The following is an 18,477-nucleotide window of genomic DNA, read 5'->3' on the forward strand; positions in this document are numbered from 1 at the left end:
CACAAATATCATTTTGTGCTCAGGCATGAGACGTATTCATTTAACCACTCATTCCTGTCATTAGCTATTGTCTATATGTCTGGTCTCAGATTTATTCGATGTTATCTGAGCAACCAAAGTAGATCTTAGTTGGCCATTGTAGATAGATCACCATACTTTTTTCTTACAAATTTTGTAAATCTTTAGTTTAATTCTTTTTTATATATGTTTATAAAACTTTTCTATGCATGCTATTTAACTTCATTTTTAGTTTCAAATTTCTAACTTTAAAAAAAACAAATGTATTGGTTATAATATAAAGTGCTTACCACCCTGGGCTACAAGGCAAGACATCATCTGGAAATACTATCAATGAGTAAATAAAAATGAATAAAAATGTGAGGTAATAGTGGAAGAAGAGGAGCTGCACATGTTCATGGTATCACACTATAAATTTGCAAGTGTTTTCAAAACAATTTGCTAAATAAAAATAATGACAAAATATAATATCATATGGTCACTAGGAGAAATTGCCTCTTGTAGTTTTTACTATGGATTCCTGTATTTATATCATTTGTAGCAAGTGAAAATTGTTGAATTAGTCTCATATATGTGTTTGTGAGGCTGTTATATTTATTAAAGAAAAACAATATGATAGGATAGAGTCTATCATTGAACATTATTCCAGGCCAGTATTTTAATTCTCTCTACAGATACCCTCAATTTTTAAAATGTATCCATTCGTGAAGATTTGGTTTATTATTGGTCTCAGTTTAATAAACACTGAATTCTATAGCTTTTTCTTTACACTGAACACTTTAAATCTCTTATTATTATTTTTGTATTGCTAGAGACAGTTCATTCTTATTCTCAGTAATAACAGTGACATTCAGCATCCTGTAGGTTCATTCTGCATGATAGCCAAGCCATAGCTCTAAATGCTTTATGTGAATAATTTATTCTTTACTCACATCTGAAAGTGTTATTATCTATATGCTACAGAACAGAAACAAATAACTACCCCAGGTTATGATGCAGCTATGGCATAAGTTATTCAAGGTCTTTCCATTCAGTCTAGGCAGGATGGCAGCCATCGTGTAAAGTTACCACACATACCGTGCCCTTCCTTTAACTCACTGCCTCCATTATCATGTTAGAAATAATGTTTTACTGAGCACGTATGTGATGTGCATTTTTTAGTTATCCACCATTAGCTTGCTTTCCAGAGGAATGACACCAAGAAAGCCTAGTGCGTTCCACACCGCCACCAGTGCTCAGCTAGCATAGACTTCCTAAAATTTCCCAACACCATAGTGATAATACTTAGGTTTAATTTAAATGGCTTGGTGCATCTCTGTTTTTGCATATTGATCATCTGGTAATCAAAGAACTAAGTAATAAAAAATATGAAATAGGATATCCTAATCACTTAGAAATTAGCGAAACTCAAAAAAAAAAAATTAGGAAAGTTCTTCTCCATCAATCTTTGACCAAATAAAATATCAAAAAGAAAAACATGAAATTATTTACATCAATGGAAACAAGAACACAGTCTCTAGGGGTTTTGTCTGTGGGCAGCCTCTTTTTGGTTTATGTCTGCAGTGAGACTCCAAGGGAAATGCTGCGGCCCCATCACACAGAACACTTCTTTTGCAAGGAGTAGAAGCTGTGTTCCAGACAGAGCTCTCCTCATGTTAGTGCCCCTGTGCACTAACCACACAGAACTAGGATAAAGGAAAAGGTAGAGAACTTTAAATGAGGTCAAAATTTCAACTAAAAAATATCTCTCCCTTTGAGAAAATTAGAAATTTTCAGAGGAAATCTGAGTGCTGTGGGCTCATAACAAGGTTATTGAAAGCAGTCTCTGAAAGTATAAATAATTTGTTAAGAGTCCTTCTGGTACCTCCAGGACGTAAGAATCACAAGGTCATGAGCAAATCCTTAATTTGGAAGTTGTCCTCATTGAGGTTTTGTTTCTTAGGAGGTACATTCTAATACGGACAACTATTAGATTTTACAAATTTTCTGGTGGGGCTAAATTACAGAAATGTTCATCCCATTTTTAGCTTTCCTCCAAATGAATATCCCCTTGCCCGGTATTAGAAGGAAAATTTCTTAAACCTATTAAATTTGTAGAGCTTATTTGAGCAAGACAAAACAATTTCTTCTAGAACGAGGGCCAGTGATAGAATTCCAGCCAAGGCAGCAGACAGTATTTGTAGGAAAACACATAGAAAACAACCTCGTTGGCTACAGCCTAGACAACTGACCAGCTAATTGATAACAGCTAACCTAGTTGTTAGAGCAGACTCAGCAGGCATAGGACTTTCTACGATCAACCAAAGCTGGTTACTGTGGCTAAACTGGATATTGCTTTAGTCTGTTGAGCCTATTGTACTTGCCCAATTCCCATCCAAGACTTCCCACACCTATCAACATCAAACAGCATTTATGAGTTTTCTGTTGATGACTTCAAATCAACAAGGTGAACTAGAACAGTAAATTTCCACTGCAGGAAAACCATGAATGCACTAATGGTCAATTCCAACTTCCAGCCCACTCCATCCTCCTGTGAACGGGGTGGGTGTTTGAAAGGCAGAAGGAGGGACTCTGGTGTTCTTTCTTCTCTTAACAAGAATATGATTAGGGCAATTTAATTTCATCTCAGCCATATTGTTTTCTCTTAGAAATGCCTGCCAGACACATACAGATATCATACTTGGATTTTAAACCATAAGATACTGTAAGCCCTGCACTGTAGAATTTAGATGTAGCTGGAAGAATACATGCCTTCATTATCCTGGTACCTTTACTTAGGTAACATCTTTCCTTTGGGCAGTTTACTTTGAAACCTTAGTTCCTTTGTTAAAAAAGAAGTGCTTACGGACAGTCTCTAAGATCGTACGGCTGAAATGAGAGCGTATGCGCAGGGTCATTCACTATAGTTGACTATTGCTACTTCATCGCAGTTTGGGCAATTGCTGGTGTTTTCTGACCCTTGAGAGGTTACAAACAGCTGTAACACGTTGAGTGTATTTGGTAAATAAAATCTCTGGAGCATGAAAACAGCTGCTGAGATGTTGGTGAGAAATGAGAGAAAGGAGTTCAAATGGAAAGAGCTTTAGTTCAGAGGTGATGCCAGGGAGCAGCCTTGGTCCAGTGATGCCCACGTGAGGCCCCTCTGCAGCCAAAGGAGAAAATAAGTAAGAAATTTCCTTCACAATACTTAGGAATTAAAATTTTCAGCAATATCTTAAAGGAAACTTTTCTTCCCCACAGACTGTGGAGAGCACTGTTTGCACTGTTCTTTCTTCATTTGCTGGTGTGTGAGGTTTGGGTTGTGTTGTTATTCCTGATGGCCATTATCGATCCTATCTGGTTTGCTTAGAGGGAATGGACGCTGAACTTGGTATGAGAACCTGACCAAGACATGTTTTCTCCATCTTGTGTGTCAGTGAAACCAATTGAATTTTTATTTATTTTTTCCTGTGGAAAGTGGAAGAGGAACTGCTGAATAAGGTAACAGATAGGCACTCAAAACACAACGAGGCACTGGCTCGCTCCTCTATGGGACCCAGTGCTCACTGTACTAACTTGAGGTCTTTTTAGCTTTCTCAGATTGGCTCCTGAGAAAAGATGGTAAAGCATCTGACTTGTACCAGAGGATGCATTCAGCTACCCAAATAGATCACCATTCTGTATAGAAACTATCTCTTCCCAACAGGTCATTCTAAAGAGAAACTAATGTATTTCAGGACCTCAGCTAAGGGCATTAACTCTTTAGTGGCAAGGCAAGGAAAAAGTAGCCTTTTCCTTCTGGATTCTCTGTCTTTCTCCTGTGGGAAACCAGGGGTTTCTAAAGACTGAGAAGGTTGTAGTAATCCGATTCTAACATCCTTTTATGTTTAAACAGTGTTAGAGACAGCAAATGCAGCAAATGGCTTGCTTGGGGCAGAAAGCCACCAGGGTGGAAGTGGGGGTCTGTAACTGAAATGAGAAGTTGTCTCTACCTCTGTATGTGTGTGTTTCAGATTCTAGAAGACACATGATATGGAAGTCTATCTGCTGTAGCAAACACTGCCACTAAGGAAACAGAGGGAAAAAAAATCAGCTGCTATCTTCAAGTTCATGCTAAGCATGGAACTCTCTAGAGGGCAATTTATCAAGATTACTAACATACTTTATGCAAGAGAAGAATGTGAAATCCTATTTGATGTTTTCAAACACACATGGCAATGTTCATCCAAAACCGATTCCACCTCTCATTCAAGGAGCATGCTACAAAATGTATACTTCCTGGTTTATGAAGCTTCGAGGAATGAAGTTCTTAACTGTTTCTGAAACACAGCTGGAAATCCTTAATGCAATACAGAGACTTTGCAAGCCTTCCCCTGCCCCCACCACACCCCAGAACCCAAGCGCAAGAACAACTACAGCAAATGCAGCTTTTCAGGCACAAACATTTCCTGGCTCAGAGTGAATTCTGACCCATATATTCCACAGTTTTGACACCTATGGAAGATAGTATGGCTGAACAGCGGCAAAGAAACTATGAGCCCCAAGAAACATGAAAATAGATTTCTACTATACATACACTCATAAATTCTTCACAGTACATTTGCAACATGAAAAAAAAAACTTCTAGAGAAAATTTGATGAAGGAAAAGTAACAGAAACTTGAAATATTCCTGAAGCTGCCGATTGGCAAAAGAAAGTGGGGGATATGGTAGGAACTTAGGATTCAATTATAAGGATTTGAAGGAAAATGACAAGAAGCAGAGGATATATAATGGTATTCAGGCAACTCATTATTAAGTAATAACTAGGACACATTTCAGATTAATATCTAGTTTTCAATATTAACATGTGCCTTTAAAGGTAATGTAGTGAGCAGCCATGTAGCTCCCTAACTAAACCAGTCGTCTTAAGAGGAAAACTTGGGAGCCTGCAGTGCTGTTGTTACTCTGCTTTCCTGTTGATCCATACTCGCTCTTGCTCCATGCTATCTTTGAACGTTTTATTGAGGTGTTGCAAATTCAACTGTAACTTACGACGTCATTAATTTACCCAACCTATTTTTAATTGGGATTCCAGCCGACAACACAAATATACTCTTTGCAGTTTATAACACATTGACTTATTCATCCTTTATCCTCTTATGAAAATAATTTAGTGAGAATCTGGATACCCAGTTCCAAGAAACTTGAATATTTTAATTAAAAAAGAAATCCTTTCATTGTTCACATTATAATTAATACTGTTTAAAATAAATGTTGAAAAATATCACCAACCTGGCTGGAGGGAAATGAGAAGTAAATGCATTTTTGATCCTTGGTTTGTATGTGGTTCTAGTTGCAGGAGAGCATTTTTCTCTTCTTCAACACCTCAGGACTGCACTGCCTGCTTGTCTAACACACACACACACACACACACACACACACACACAAAAAAAAAAATCCTATCTCCAGCCTCTTTTTTGAGAGCTGGGTGTTGTCCTAGCACATTGTAGTCTCCCTGGCAAACCCTGATGAGGAAGACCAAGCCTGGTCAGCAAATGAGAATCATCCTTATGAAACAAGCGAACCGTGTGTGAAACTTTCGATAACGCTCCACGCTCCACGATCCACTTACCTTCCTAAGGAGATTCAACTAAGTTTACCAGTGTTCCCCCAGAAAGGGGTCGGGGACTTTAAGGGTGAGAGAGCACCACTGTCGCAGCCCAGTCCCCTCTGTGAGCCAAAGAGCGCAGGCGCCCACTGGGTGGAGCAGCTCAGAGAAGCCCCCAGGGCAAACTTCAGCCTGAGTTGAGACCAGAGCTCCCGGACGGTACCCAGAGAGCCCAGGTAACAGAAAGCCTCTGGGGAAAGGTCAAGAGTAAAACCGCAGAATCCAAGCTACCATGTGTCACCGAGGCCAGTGGTGGCCCTGGAAAAGGGTCTCCCACCCACACTGAGAGACCGGGCAGTCTCCCATTGCCCTCACCTGCTCAGGCAAAGAGTCCCAGCCGCGTTAAAAGCAGAAGCCAAGCCGGGCCGAGCAACAGGTTCTGTCTGGGTCGCCGGCTCCCTGCTCTACCGTCTGGCAGAGGGGGTACTGGTTGGCCACCTCCCCTGGGTCTCCAAGGCTCGCTGCAGCAGGCGGCGGTCTCTGCACTCTGCACTCTCTGCTTTTGTTCCGGACACCACTTTCGGCGGCACCCAACAAACTGCTGGTTACCGACAGAGCTGCTCACAGCCCGCTAACAGACTCTGGGTAGCTTGTGAATTCAGAATCCCTGAGCTGCAAAAGGGAAGCCGCTCCGATTACCACCTCCTGGGTCATTGATGGCTTGGCTCCAATTTCTGGGCAATCATTTAAACTCCTAGGTGTCTGTGTCCTTCTGTTGCAAAATAGAAATTCTGAGGACCTTAGTAGGTACTTTAAGAACTAAATGGGTAACCGTGCGTAAGTATGCCAGAGTGGTCGTGGTACATACTGCGCATTCGTTAATTTTTGTCAATTCTCATAACAATGAGAATTTCATCTGAGAGTACAAACTAAAACAACCCACCCATCCCTCTGCTCTGAAGAGGTTGCTCTGTAAATCCCTGGGATTCTGGAAGTGTGGATTTTTACAATCCCAGGTGGAGAGAAACAAAGAGTCTAGCAGTGATTCTAACACAGTTTCTGCTGTGGTGGACTAGTTAAGAGAAGCCATGCTTAGAATATGTTGACTTAGAGACTCATGGTGGGCGAAAAATTCAAGGCGCTTTAAGAGCATAAAAGGCCAGGGTCAAGGGTGCGAGCATCACGCTGAGCATCTGGGTATGGTGGCACTAACAGCCCCAAGAAACCATAGGGAATTCTTTTTAATCCACTTGGCACCAACACTCAGTGACTTGTGCAAGACCAAGGGGGATGGGGGAATATTTAAATCACATCTCCAGAGGTCAAGATCTCTGTATTTCATTTCCTGTTGACAGCCACTAGAATGCATGGAATGGGAATGCAGGCGAGAGCTGTCTGTAAAAGAATTCTTGGTTGGGAAGTAACATCACAGAATCACCTATTGTGTGTGGGGTGTGCATGTGTGTGTGTGTGTGTGTGTGTGTGTAAATCTCAGTTGTTCAGTTGTGAATAATTTGAGAAGCCAGGCAGGAATAACTGTACTAAGACTTTACAATTTCAATATCAGGGTCTAAGAAGATTTATCTTTATCAAGATGTCCAAGGCACAGGAAGCTAGGCAGGGATAAAAAGTCAGGTTGGCAGGTAACTAAAAGGCATCAGGTCTTTGGAGGGTAACAGCAGGGTAAAGTCAAACTGGTAGAGATGATCTGACAGTCTAAGACTGTTGAGAAGAAAAAGCTAATACACGAGAGGAGAGGTGGGCCACTCCACACAAGCCTCTGTCCCACTGAAAACAAAGTGACCTAAGTGAATGAGAGCAATAGCCAGGTTCTGACAAGACAGAGAGACATGTCTACCTTGCAGGAATTTCATTTCAAATGTAAAAAACAAAAACATAAAACTCGTAAATAGTCAGATCAAGAATGAGTCAGCTTGTCTTTCATAAAGCAATGCAACATAAGACGAACCCCATAAGCTGCCCCTGAAAGCATTAGATCATGCTGTGGAGCAGTAAGGGGCCTGCAATGGAACCCTCCCTCACTGGGCCCTTCTTACACACCCCACCTGCCACCTTAATGACTTTGCCTCACCAGGTTCCCCACGCTGATCTCCTGGGCCTCCAGCATGCTTCTAGCCTCTCCCTTTCCCCACTGCTCCAGCTGCTATCCAATGAATTATTCACCCCAGCTTTCAGATCTGCTCATTCTCTCCCACTTAAACTAAAAATCCAAACCAATTCCCTCATGGCCTCAAATGTGATACCCACACTATTCCTCCCCAGGAGCAACCACAATCTATTCTGCGGTCTGTATTTCCTCACTTCTCACTCACCCATCAGTCCGTTCTGGCCAAGCTCCTGAGCCCCTATGGAAGGACCCTAGGAGGAGCATCATTTAGCTCAAGGTTGATAAATAAAATGGTTTTTTTTTTTTTTTTTTTTTTTTTTTTTTTTTTTTTTTTTTTGCTTCATGCTTCCTTGGCCTTGGCCAGCTTGATTTCCTAAACAGTTCCCAACCTTGGCATTTGTTTCACCATATTCCTCTATTTTGCTTGATGATTTTCCCTGAATTTCTGGCTACTCAATGTCTCTCCTTTGGAGTTTTCATTGTTTCTTCACAACCATGTATCACAAATGTCCCTCCAAGGCTGGGTGCCAGGCTTGCTTCTTCCAGGACAGCCATTCTGCATCAGGGACTCTTGTCTAGCTCAACACCACCCCAAAGTCAGTCATCTAAACACAGAATAACAGCCTCCACAAAACTTACTCCTCGGCTCTCCTGACCTAATTACCTGCCCTTCTCAACACTAGCTTAAATACGGTCACCGAATGAGAACATAATGTGGAAAATGGGTGCTGAGGATCATAAAGAAGCAAGACCAGAGGGACCCCTGTCATTGACAGCTTCTCTGGTTCTGCCTGGAACCCACATTTCTCTTCCATAAGGAGAAAAGCCCAGTTTTTTAAAAATGGTGCTCGTGTCTAATAATGACATTTTGATCCATAAGGGACTGTAAGTTCTTAAGAATATGATGGAACTGAAAATGTCTTTTGCTTAATTTCTCTTCCATTGTGACATCACAGCACGTCACATTACTCGTGAGCCTGTGGTAGAGTTGCTATAAATAAATCTACTGTGCTGCCAGTCCTTTAAATGAACAGTACACACAACTACATATGGTACAAGACATTGATAATGTGAGCAGTTATGTTCCTGGCTTCTGTATTAACTCTTTTATACTGCTTGTTATTAGAGTTCATTCTTCCTATTCATTAAGATCTGAATGTAAAATTCTATAACATTTCATAGACAGTTGTAACAGCCCCCAAATCATGACACAGAGACTTATTATTAGTTTTGAATGCTCATCCTAGCTTAGGCACATTTCTGGCTAGCTCTTTTAACTTAAATTAACCTGTTTCTCTTTGTCTACCATTTTCCTTGGACTTTTTTACTTTTCTTTCTTTCTTTATATCTTATTTTAACTGCTTCTTACTTCTGCTCTCTGGGGGCTCCCTGGTTTCTGACCCCAGGCATCTCTCTCCTATCCTTTTCGAGCCTAGAATTCTCCTCTGATTTATTCTCTCTGCCTGCCAACTCTGCGTATCCCTCTCCTGCCTAGCTACTGGCCATTCAGCTTTTCATTAGACCAATCAGGTGCCTTAGGCAGGCAAGGTGAAACAGATGCAACATATATTTACATAATTAAACATACATTCTTACATTGTTAACAAATGCAGCATAATCAAAAGTAACACACTTTCCACAGTTAAATTCCACAGCATAAACAATGTTCCACAGCAGAGAGTAGCCTCCTTCATCTCATGTTTGTGTCCTCTGTGGACTGGATCAAGGGGCCATCCATGTCCACAGACTGACCTATACTGCTTCAGTTTCAGTGTGCTCCAAGATGTTCACATAATTACCTAATGCTGTAATTTTCTGAATTTGTTTCAATGACAAACATCTATCTATATTCCCCCTATAAGTGGAAAACCATTGAAGTTTGGTGCAAAATAAAAATGGATTATTAATACATATTAAAGTAGAGATGTTAAAAAAATTCCTGAGGCGTTTATACATATTACATTTTTAAGTATCTTATAGTCCAGTGATAGTACTTTAATTTGGGGAACACACTACCTATGTAATATGAAGATGAACTTATGTAAAGAGAGAGGCACAGAGAAAAACAGTAGAAGATTGTCAGCTACACAGGGACACTTTGAAAGCTGTGAAAGGGAGAGGGGGTATAGGGCACCCTAACTTGTAATCATTTCTGATCCACTGTGTTTGGTATGAATTCAAGTTTTGTGGTTGCTTTTAGGAGAAAATAAGATTGCTTTTTAAAAGATGTTAAAGACGTCAAATAATATTTATGATAAGAAATGCACATAGGCAAACTACAGAGATAAATAATGTAGCAAAATAATATCATTGCAAAAACCAAAGGAATGAACATTATTAGACCAATAACAGATTAAAATAAGATTTAAGTATCATTTTCCTATTTATATTAACAATAATACCCATTTTTCAGTCAGTAAGGAAAATAGTGTTATTCTTTTAAGAATAACACTTTCAAAAAACAGTTTGACAGTCTAAAGCAAATTACAGTTTTGTTAGGTTATCATCTAATAATCTCATTCTTGGAAATATGCCCATCGGAAAGGGCTACATAAATACTAGAAGAAGCAGGAAGCTATTTATTAGTTTTAAGCAAATAGTGAAAAAGCAGGATACTTCTGGTATGGGAACACAATGAAATTTATGTGGTCATAAAAAGTATTCATTACAATGGCAACAGCAATAAAGAGAAAGAAATATAAATAATATTAACTGAAATAAGCATAATAATTGGAATAAATTATGATTACATACAAAGTAATAAATTCTTAGAATAACGTTTAGATGAGTAGTTGGGTAAGTCTATGCATTATATTGTAATTATAAGTGAAAAGTGAACACATTTCTTCTACTTTTTTTATTCCAGCAACTGCCCATTCTTACAAATTTTGATCCTTTACTTTTATGAGCTCCAGTGACAGTGATTCAATTCACGATTTCCTACTTGAAAGAGCCTAGATTCTCGCTCCCAGCTCAGCAGGCCCTCTCCACTCACTAATCTGTAATCTCTCAGTCAGAGACTCACGTCACTGGGGAAAATGTGGATGGCAGAAGGTGGTAGACATGGATTACAATGGTCTTCCATTATTCAATAGTTTCTCTCTCTCTCTCTCTCTCTCTCTCTCTCTCTCTCTCTCTCTCTCTCTCTCTCTCTCTCTCTCTCCTTTTTTTTTAAGTTATGTTAAGGCAGGGTCTTGGAGTCAGGCTGTGCAGTCTAAACTGGCCTTGAATTCGAGATTCTGCTGCCTCTGTCTCCTGAGTGCTAAGATTGTGGGGTTCTGTGACCATGCTCAGAGCCTTAAAATGATTTGAAGAAAAACTTTGGGTTTGATTTGTAAGACCTAAGCCATTTTCAAATCATCACCTTCATTTAACTCTCCCTGTCAGAACTCCACAGAATCCATTTCCAAAAGTTAAGATCAACATAGAAATATTACTTCCAAAAGAAGGAACAAGTATGAGGTGTTTCAGTTATGTCTTAAAAATAAGTGCTATTTGGACATGTCAAACAGTGGGTATAGTTGATTTTTGACTCTTTGGAGTTCATCACCCAGCTTCCAAACAAATACACAGAAACTTATTCTTACTTATGAGTGCCCAGGCTTAACTTGGCTTGTTTCTAACCATTTTTTTCTGACTTAAATTATCCTATTTATCTTTAACTACATTTTGCCTCCGGGCTTTTTACCTTTCTTTATTCCAAATATCTTTCTTTCCTTCCTACTCTGTGACTGACGACTGTGTGGCTGAGTGGCTGGCCCCTGGCATCTGTTTCTCCTCCTTTTCTTGCTCCTTCTCTCTCCAGCCTAGATTACTCTTCCTATTTATTCTCTTTGCCTAACAGCCCTGCCTATTTCTCTACTGCCTAGCTACCGGCTGCTCAGCTATTTATTAGACCAATCAGGTGTTTTAGAGAGGCAAAGTAACAGTTTCACAGAGTTAAACAAATGCAACGTAAAAGAATACAACACATCTTTGCATCATTAAACAATTACTCCACAGTATGAATGAATGTAACATATCTTAAACTAATATTACACAACAAATGGGTGATGTAATTTAGGCAAAAGTTATGTCTTATGAAATTATGGAGCTAGGGAACACTGCGATGGTATAGAAATGGTGCTTAGCTCAGTGTGGCAAAAGTAGTGGCTGTGCAAAATAGCAGAAAGTCTCTGTATTTGAAGGCTTGTTAGCACCAGGACACTGTGTAGTGTAACACACGTACAACTGTGCTCATATCAGCAACAAGAAGAACTTTTGCAGTTCCTTGTCATGAAGCCTCAGTGCATCCCACTATAAGCTCACAACACAGCCAGCATGACCCTAGAGGAACCCAACTGACCTGGTAGATAAAGGTAAGAGACTAAGCAAGTGAGTCTCATGCTTCATTCCATAAAAGCTGTGCATGGGGTGTAATGGAACCACACAAATCCATGTTCTCACTTGAGCAAGAGTAGAGGTTCTTAGCATCTAAATCAGGAGACATTTTCTAAGATAAACAGCATGGTCAGGACTTTGCCAGAGGGAACAGGGTGCTCGTCTAACAGGCCACTGGGGGTTGGCTTTAGCAGAAGATGACAGGACTAATCCTCGCTGCCTGGAGAGAGATACTTTCTGCTTTGACCCCAAGATACAAGCTAGCATCATAGCCGGAATCAGGGAAGTAAGAAGAAGGCATTTAACACAAGGTTTTGGGTTTTTAAAACAGAACTAGATTGTGGTGTGTTATGGACATTCAGTGGCAAGGTTTTGTTTCTTCAGCCCATATGTTATGAAGCGTGTCCTATTGGTCGTAGAACAGAATGGAGTTCTTTGTCTTGTCCATCAGTGAATAAGCACGTGACTGTGCTGTGGGGACAGGTGGCCTCATGTACTAGAATGGAGATCACAAGAATTTGTTAAACTTCCTAATACACATTTCTCTTAAAATAGAAGTAATATTACATTGGGAAAAACTCAAAAGGTGATTTTAAAATTTATCACTAGATATTAATTGTTGGCTTCTTGTTTCCCGAGCTATGCCAACCCTCTTACCATCATTACTCCCGTGTCATACTAATAAAAGTCTTCAAATGGGTTCTTTTTAAACCTTATTTTACATTATTTTTTACAGATTAAAAAAAACTGTAGCTTGTCGTAGTGATTCTCAAATTTTTAAGGCCATTTTAGTGCAAGATTTCCCAGTATTTCTATGATGAGTGAACAGCCTTTATCTTCTCTAAACTCAAAACTAACACAAATACCACTCTTCTATCATGCTTTGAGAAACAAGGTCTTTTAGAAGTTGTTAATTGACCAAAGCCACATGCCCCAAATTTCTTTGAGCCCCAATCCACTGTGATGGTCTATTATGCCTAACTAATTGTACACAGAAGAGATGAAGTTAGTTCACACAGGCAGAGTGTGGGAGGGGTGGCTTAGTGTGGAAGCTATTAAGGCTTTGTGAGTATGTGGGGAACTAAGCCTTGAGACCATGTTAAGTACCTGAGGAAAACTGGATTTTTATTGTTTTTTTAAAGATTTATTTATTTATGCATACAGTGTTGTGTCTGCATGTATGCCTGCATGCCAAAAGCGGGCACCAGATCCCATGATAGATGGTTGTGAGCCACCATGTGGTTACTAGGAATTGAACTCAGGACGTCTGGAAGTGTAGCCAGGGATTTTAACCTCTAAGCCATCTTACCAATGCCTCGGGTTTGATTTTTAGAAAATATGGAAAAGTGTTAGGGCCAGTCAAGATAATATTTTTAACAAGATGTATTTGACCTTATTTGCTATGCCTCTGCAATGGTTTTGCCAGATACTCTGGAATACCATTATAAATCAAAAAATAACCAGACTTGTTTCCTGATTAACTCTTCTTTTTGTTGAACTAAGTAATTTTCTACACTTTCCACTTCCATGTGATGTGACGAGGTAATTTCATGTCATCCTAGTGCTAGAAGTAATTTTAGTTCTGCTTAGCTTCTACTTCAGCAGCTATTTTTTATCGTTTAGTCGCTTTATTAGAAATCATGGCTTGCTGCAATTGTAGTGGCGTTTCATCTATATTTTAATAAATAAAGTTTGCCTGAGGATCAGAAAAGTAAAAGAGCCACACTGGCCAGCTTTACAGGCCAGACAGTGATGAGACACACCATTAATCCTAATAGCCACACTGGTTTGCCATAAAACCAGGTGGTAGTGAGGTACGCACTTAATCCCAGAACTAGAGAGAATTATAAAATAGGAGGAGACAGGTCTCAGGCTCAGTCTTATTCTGAGATTCCTGGAAGCAGGATAACCATTTTTGGACTCAGGTCGAGGTAAGAGTCAGTAGCTGGCTGCTTTGCTTTTCTGACCTTCAAGTTGAAGCCTGATTTCTGTCTCTGAGTTTTTATTAATAATGTTTCATGCAATTATGTAAAAGACACAGATGAATCAATTGCCTCTGGGACAGGGTTATACCATCACATTACACTGAGCAGTAAAGGGACAGAATCCTGATCGCTCCAGGGAAACGGGGTTTTCAGAATCCCAGATAACTATCGGCCTTTCTTCACTCAAAACCATTGATTGTCAGCCTTTCTTCATTCAAAACCATTGATGATTATCAGTACTTCTTCACTCAAAATGATTGATATCAGTCTTTTTTCACTCAAATTTGACTGACTCTGAAATATCTGTGCTTCTAGATTTTCTAAGGTACTCAAAAATTTTGAGAATTTAACTCAACCTACTCTAAAGAGGAGAGGTAGTTTTGTAGTATCAATTTCTAGAATGATACAATCCTTAAAAACTAAGTTTATTGATTTCCTATCTGCCAAGAGGAAACATTTCCTTTAGAATGAAGACCATAACCTTTTCTCTTCTCACAGGTTTTAGTGTTTATATTGATTCTATAACTAAACTCAATCCATAGTCCTTCCACGGTGCTTTGGAACTCAGGAGTGGTGATGACAGATGACCACTGGAAGCCAGGAACTCTAGTGGTGACTACCTGGCAAGTCTCAGCCATGTGAAATTTCAGTCTGAAGAATGTCATTTCAAATAACTGCTCACCTGGGGAAGAGCTTCTGAACTTTCTAAAGTCACACTTTAAGTGACTGATAGGCACTGATACAAAAGAGTGTATGTGTACTCACACACATGTGCACATGAGCATCTGCACACACATGCGTGTGTATGTATGTACATGTGTGTAGACTCATATATATATATAGTCTCTCTATATAAATATATGTGTATTATGTTTATTTGTCCATATATAAATATAATCTCAGAGATGCTCAGAAAATTGACCAAGTTTACAAGTCAACCATGATGTTGAAAGAAAAATTGAAGATATTAGCTCTGGTGTTTTCACCATAACACCTAAAGTCACTTAAAGTAAGTTATTCTTTTAACAAGTGTCCTAATGTAGAAAAAAGAAAATAGAGACATGGGGAAAATATAATTAATATAAGTATATAAATACTTTTTCTATTTGTATGTATTTGGTTAAAACTGACTTATTTGAAATACATTTCTGAAAGCCTACAATAAGAAAAAATTTTAAATCTTATGTCTATAGTATAATGTATTCACTGGATCATCCATAGCTTGATAGTCCACTATCAATAGCTAGCATCTACTTTTATCCTTACCACAAATTGGCGCTCCAGTGTGTGCTAGATATATCCATATAAAACCTGAGAAAGCTTAAAAACTAAATCTGGACACAAAAGAACAGAGTCAAGCATGGCTTTTTGGTAGCCAGCATTTTTCTGGCTGCTGGGAGTGTGCTACAGCCCTTCAAGAGAGGTCATCCTGATTTAGCAATAACAGAAAAAAAGCCATGCTGTTTTAGAAAGACTGCTTCCTGGGCTGTGCTATCAGTACAAACTCAGATGAGATCCAGCTATGGAGCATTTAAATGGGGTTTGTAGACAGAATGCTACAACTTCCTTAATGACAACTAGACCCTCTGTGTGCCTAAAAATGGGGCAATGTGCATGGCTCTCAGAGGTAATGAACAACTCCACCATGTTGGACTGGGTGGAGCAAGCAGGCAGGACTGTGGAGTTGGTCTTAGCCATGCCCACTTAGCCTTAAAAAAAGCTCCTGGTCAAAAGACAATTATAGATATGCAATAAAAACAAATTCAGATGGAAAAGACCTCTAAATGGGTCACAGTGTTGGGTAAATGTACATAGGCTTTGGAGAGAGAAGACAAAAAGCATAGAGAGTCATAAAAGGAAGTAAATGATTTAGAAAAAATACAAAACAAACTCTTTAAAGAGACAGAGTACAGACAGTCATAGATTAAATGAGTAAAGATAGTAAAATAGATATTAAAAAGTAATAGAGTAAACACAAATAAGCCATGTAAATATGGACTATACACTGAGAGTCTGGATTATGTATATTATTGTATTTTCTTTGAATTTTTTGACTGTTAAAGAGTTACATAATGAGAGATATTTCCTTGTATGGACTGCTAAGTTAAACCAACATAAAGGTATCTTGACTTCAGAGTTTGAGTCTAAGGATATGTTGATTTGGAAAAGAGGTTCTTCTTTTGTTTCCACAGAGGATAAGAACCTGTGGAATCCTTCCAGACTAATGTGGTTTGATGGACCAAGACCCTCCAAAAGGTTGCCATGAACACCCAAAAAATTACTTTGCCCAACAAAAAGCAGGAAGCAGTTTGGAGAGAACTATGCCCAAATTCCTAAGTGATTATTTATAAATGCTTGTTTATATTTAAGGGAGGATATGCTATAGAGATTTGCAATGGTATGGATCTTGGTTTATCAATACAAATTTAAGGTCAATTTTATTTATATGTATTTCTGATCTTGATTAAAGTATTGTGATTGTTCAGCACATTAAAAATGTAATATATAATTAAGAAATATAGGTTAATAGAGAGTCATCTACAATAATCAAGCTTGTAATCATGTTAGTTAGGTTTTATAGATAGATAGATAGATATAGATATAGATATATTTCAGTTAGATAGATATTCTTCAAGCCTTTCAAAGACTACAGAATATGGCATTTAAAATATTTTAAGAAGTTAGGACTTTTCATGACAAAGACACATCTGCTCCTGGCAGCAACAGTTACTTCAAGAGGAAGATGGGCATCGAAGAGTCTCCTTATAGAGTTTGCTAGCCATTTGGGCAAAAAAAAAAAAAAAAAAAAAAAAAAAAAAAAAAAAAAAAAAAAAAAAAACACCCTGCTCTTACCTGGACTACTTAACTGGACATGCAGGACCCACAGAGAAATGACTGCTGAACTTGCCTAAAGATGAGACAGTCTTTTGGGGTTCCTGCTTCATGAAAGAGTCTGCTAGACATTCTTCAGGACACAAAACAAAGTGACTGACAAACTGCTAATATAGGCAGAACTGTCTTAGAAATTTTCTGCTTTGTAGAAAAGTCTTGGATATTATAGGAATGTAGGCTGAAGATGGATGATCCAAAGATACAGAAGAACTTTGTGTGACTGTCCAGGCAGTGAGATGTCTCTGTCAATTCTAGAGTTTTGGAAGTTGCTTACAATGTACTTCCTGTTTACTTAGTTAATATCCTTCTGCGGTTTTTGATGGAGTTAAAAAATTGGTATAGTTTTCCTTAATAATGATAAAAGATAAAGTAGATATAAATATTGAAACTATAATTCTTACTTGATACCTGTTTTTTTATATGTAATTTTGCTATGTTAAAGTTAAAATCTTCCTTTTTATTTAAACAGAAAGGAGAGGTGATGTGAGATTCCCCTTTGTATGCTGTGAATATCATTGGTGAATAAAGAAACTGTCTTAGGTCTGTGATAGGGCAAAGTAGAGCTAGGTGGGGAAAACTAAACTGAATGCTGGGAGAAAGAAGGAGTTAGAGAAGCCATGGAGCCACTGGAGACAGACATACTGGAACATTGCCAGTAGGCTACAAGCCACGTGGTAAAATATAAGATAATGGAAATAGGCTAAATTAAGATGTAAAAGCTAGCCAAAGAAGTTAGAGCTAATAGGCCAAGCAGTGATTTAATTAATACAGTTTCTGTGTGGTTATTTCGGGAGTCTGGGCAGCCAGGAAACACACTAGCAGCCTCTTACTACAAGTTTGAAGATCATGGCTGAGGCATGAGTGTAAAAAGTGGTAGGTGGACACAGTTGGTCCTAAAGTCAGGGCTCACTGAGGAGAGGGAATCTTATCTAAAGTTTTAGTATACAAAATTCTAGGAAGAGAACCAAGGCAGAGTGACAGTAGATAGAATCAAGTGGATGTATAGGTGGGTGTAAGTGCCTGAATAAATATAAGCAAGTCCATTTGATTTCCATATGCCAAACAATTCATAGCAACCACAGAGAAGTCTAGAACATTTTTTTCCATGCTTTGCATTTTTTGTCCAGCTTTTCCAGTCCAAACTCTGTGTGTTCATGTGTATGTTTGTGTATCTTTGTCATTTTTACCAACTCTCTAGGGTTTTAAAAATTAACTAAGTTTGGACTCACTTGTTACACAAACCATAGTGAATTTTTTTTTCATGTTGCATCTGTTAGGTCAAAATTTCATTAATTCCATCCATAGGTTAAACTGATATATGTGGGTTTGCAGACTGATAGAGTTTTCAAAGATTTGGTGAGTTTTTAGCTGGATTTTTTTATTCTAGAAAATAGTCTTATTTGAGGGACAAACAGTATTGGCACATTAAATTCTGATTTTAAAACTCTTGTTTTTCTTTAATCACAGAAATATAGCAAAATGCCAGGCAGTGACATCATCTCTGTA

General features: G+C 38.7%; 1 protein-coding gene across 9 annotated transcripts in view; it reads right to left on the minus strand.

Moving 5' to 3' along the window:
* Npffr2 (neuropeptide FF receptor 2) overlaps window positions 1-18,477 on the minus strand; it is a 157,383-nt gene that overhangs the window by 90,725 nt on the left and 48,181 nt on the right. The window contains exon 1 of one of the 9 annotated variants that reach the window (XM_038343743.1): window positions 5,962-6,038. The exons of the other annotated variants lie outside the window; for them this stretch is intronic. The gene's annotated coding sequence lies outside the window, so the exon portion shown is untranslated. Of the gene's footprint in view, window positions 1-5,961; window positions 6,039-18,477 lie in introns of those variants that run through there. 9 annotated transcript variants of the gene reach the window in all.

Source organism: Arvicola amphibius, chromosome 1 (genome assembly GCF_903992535.2).
Source record: "Arvicola amphibius chromosome 1, mArvAmp1.2, whole genome shotgun sequence".
NCBI classification, from domain to species: Eukaryota; Metazoa; Chordata; class Mammalia; order Rodentia; family Cricetidae; genus Arvicola; species Arvicola amphibius.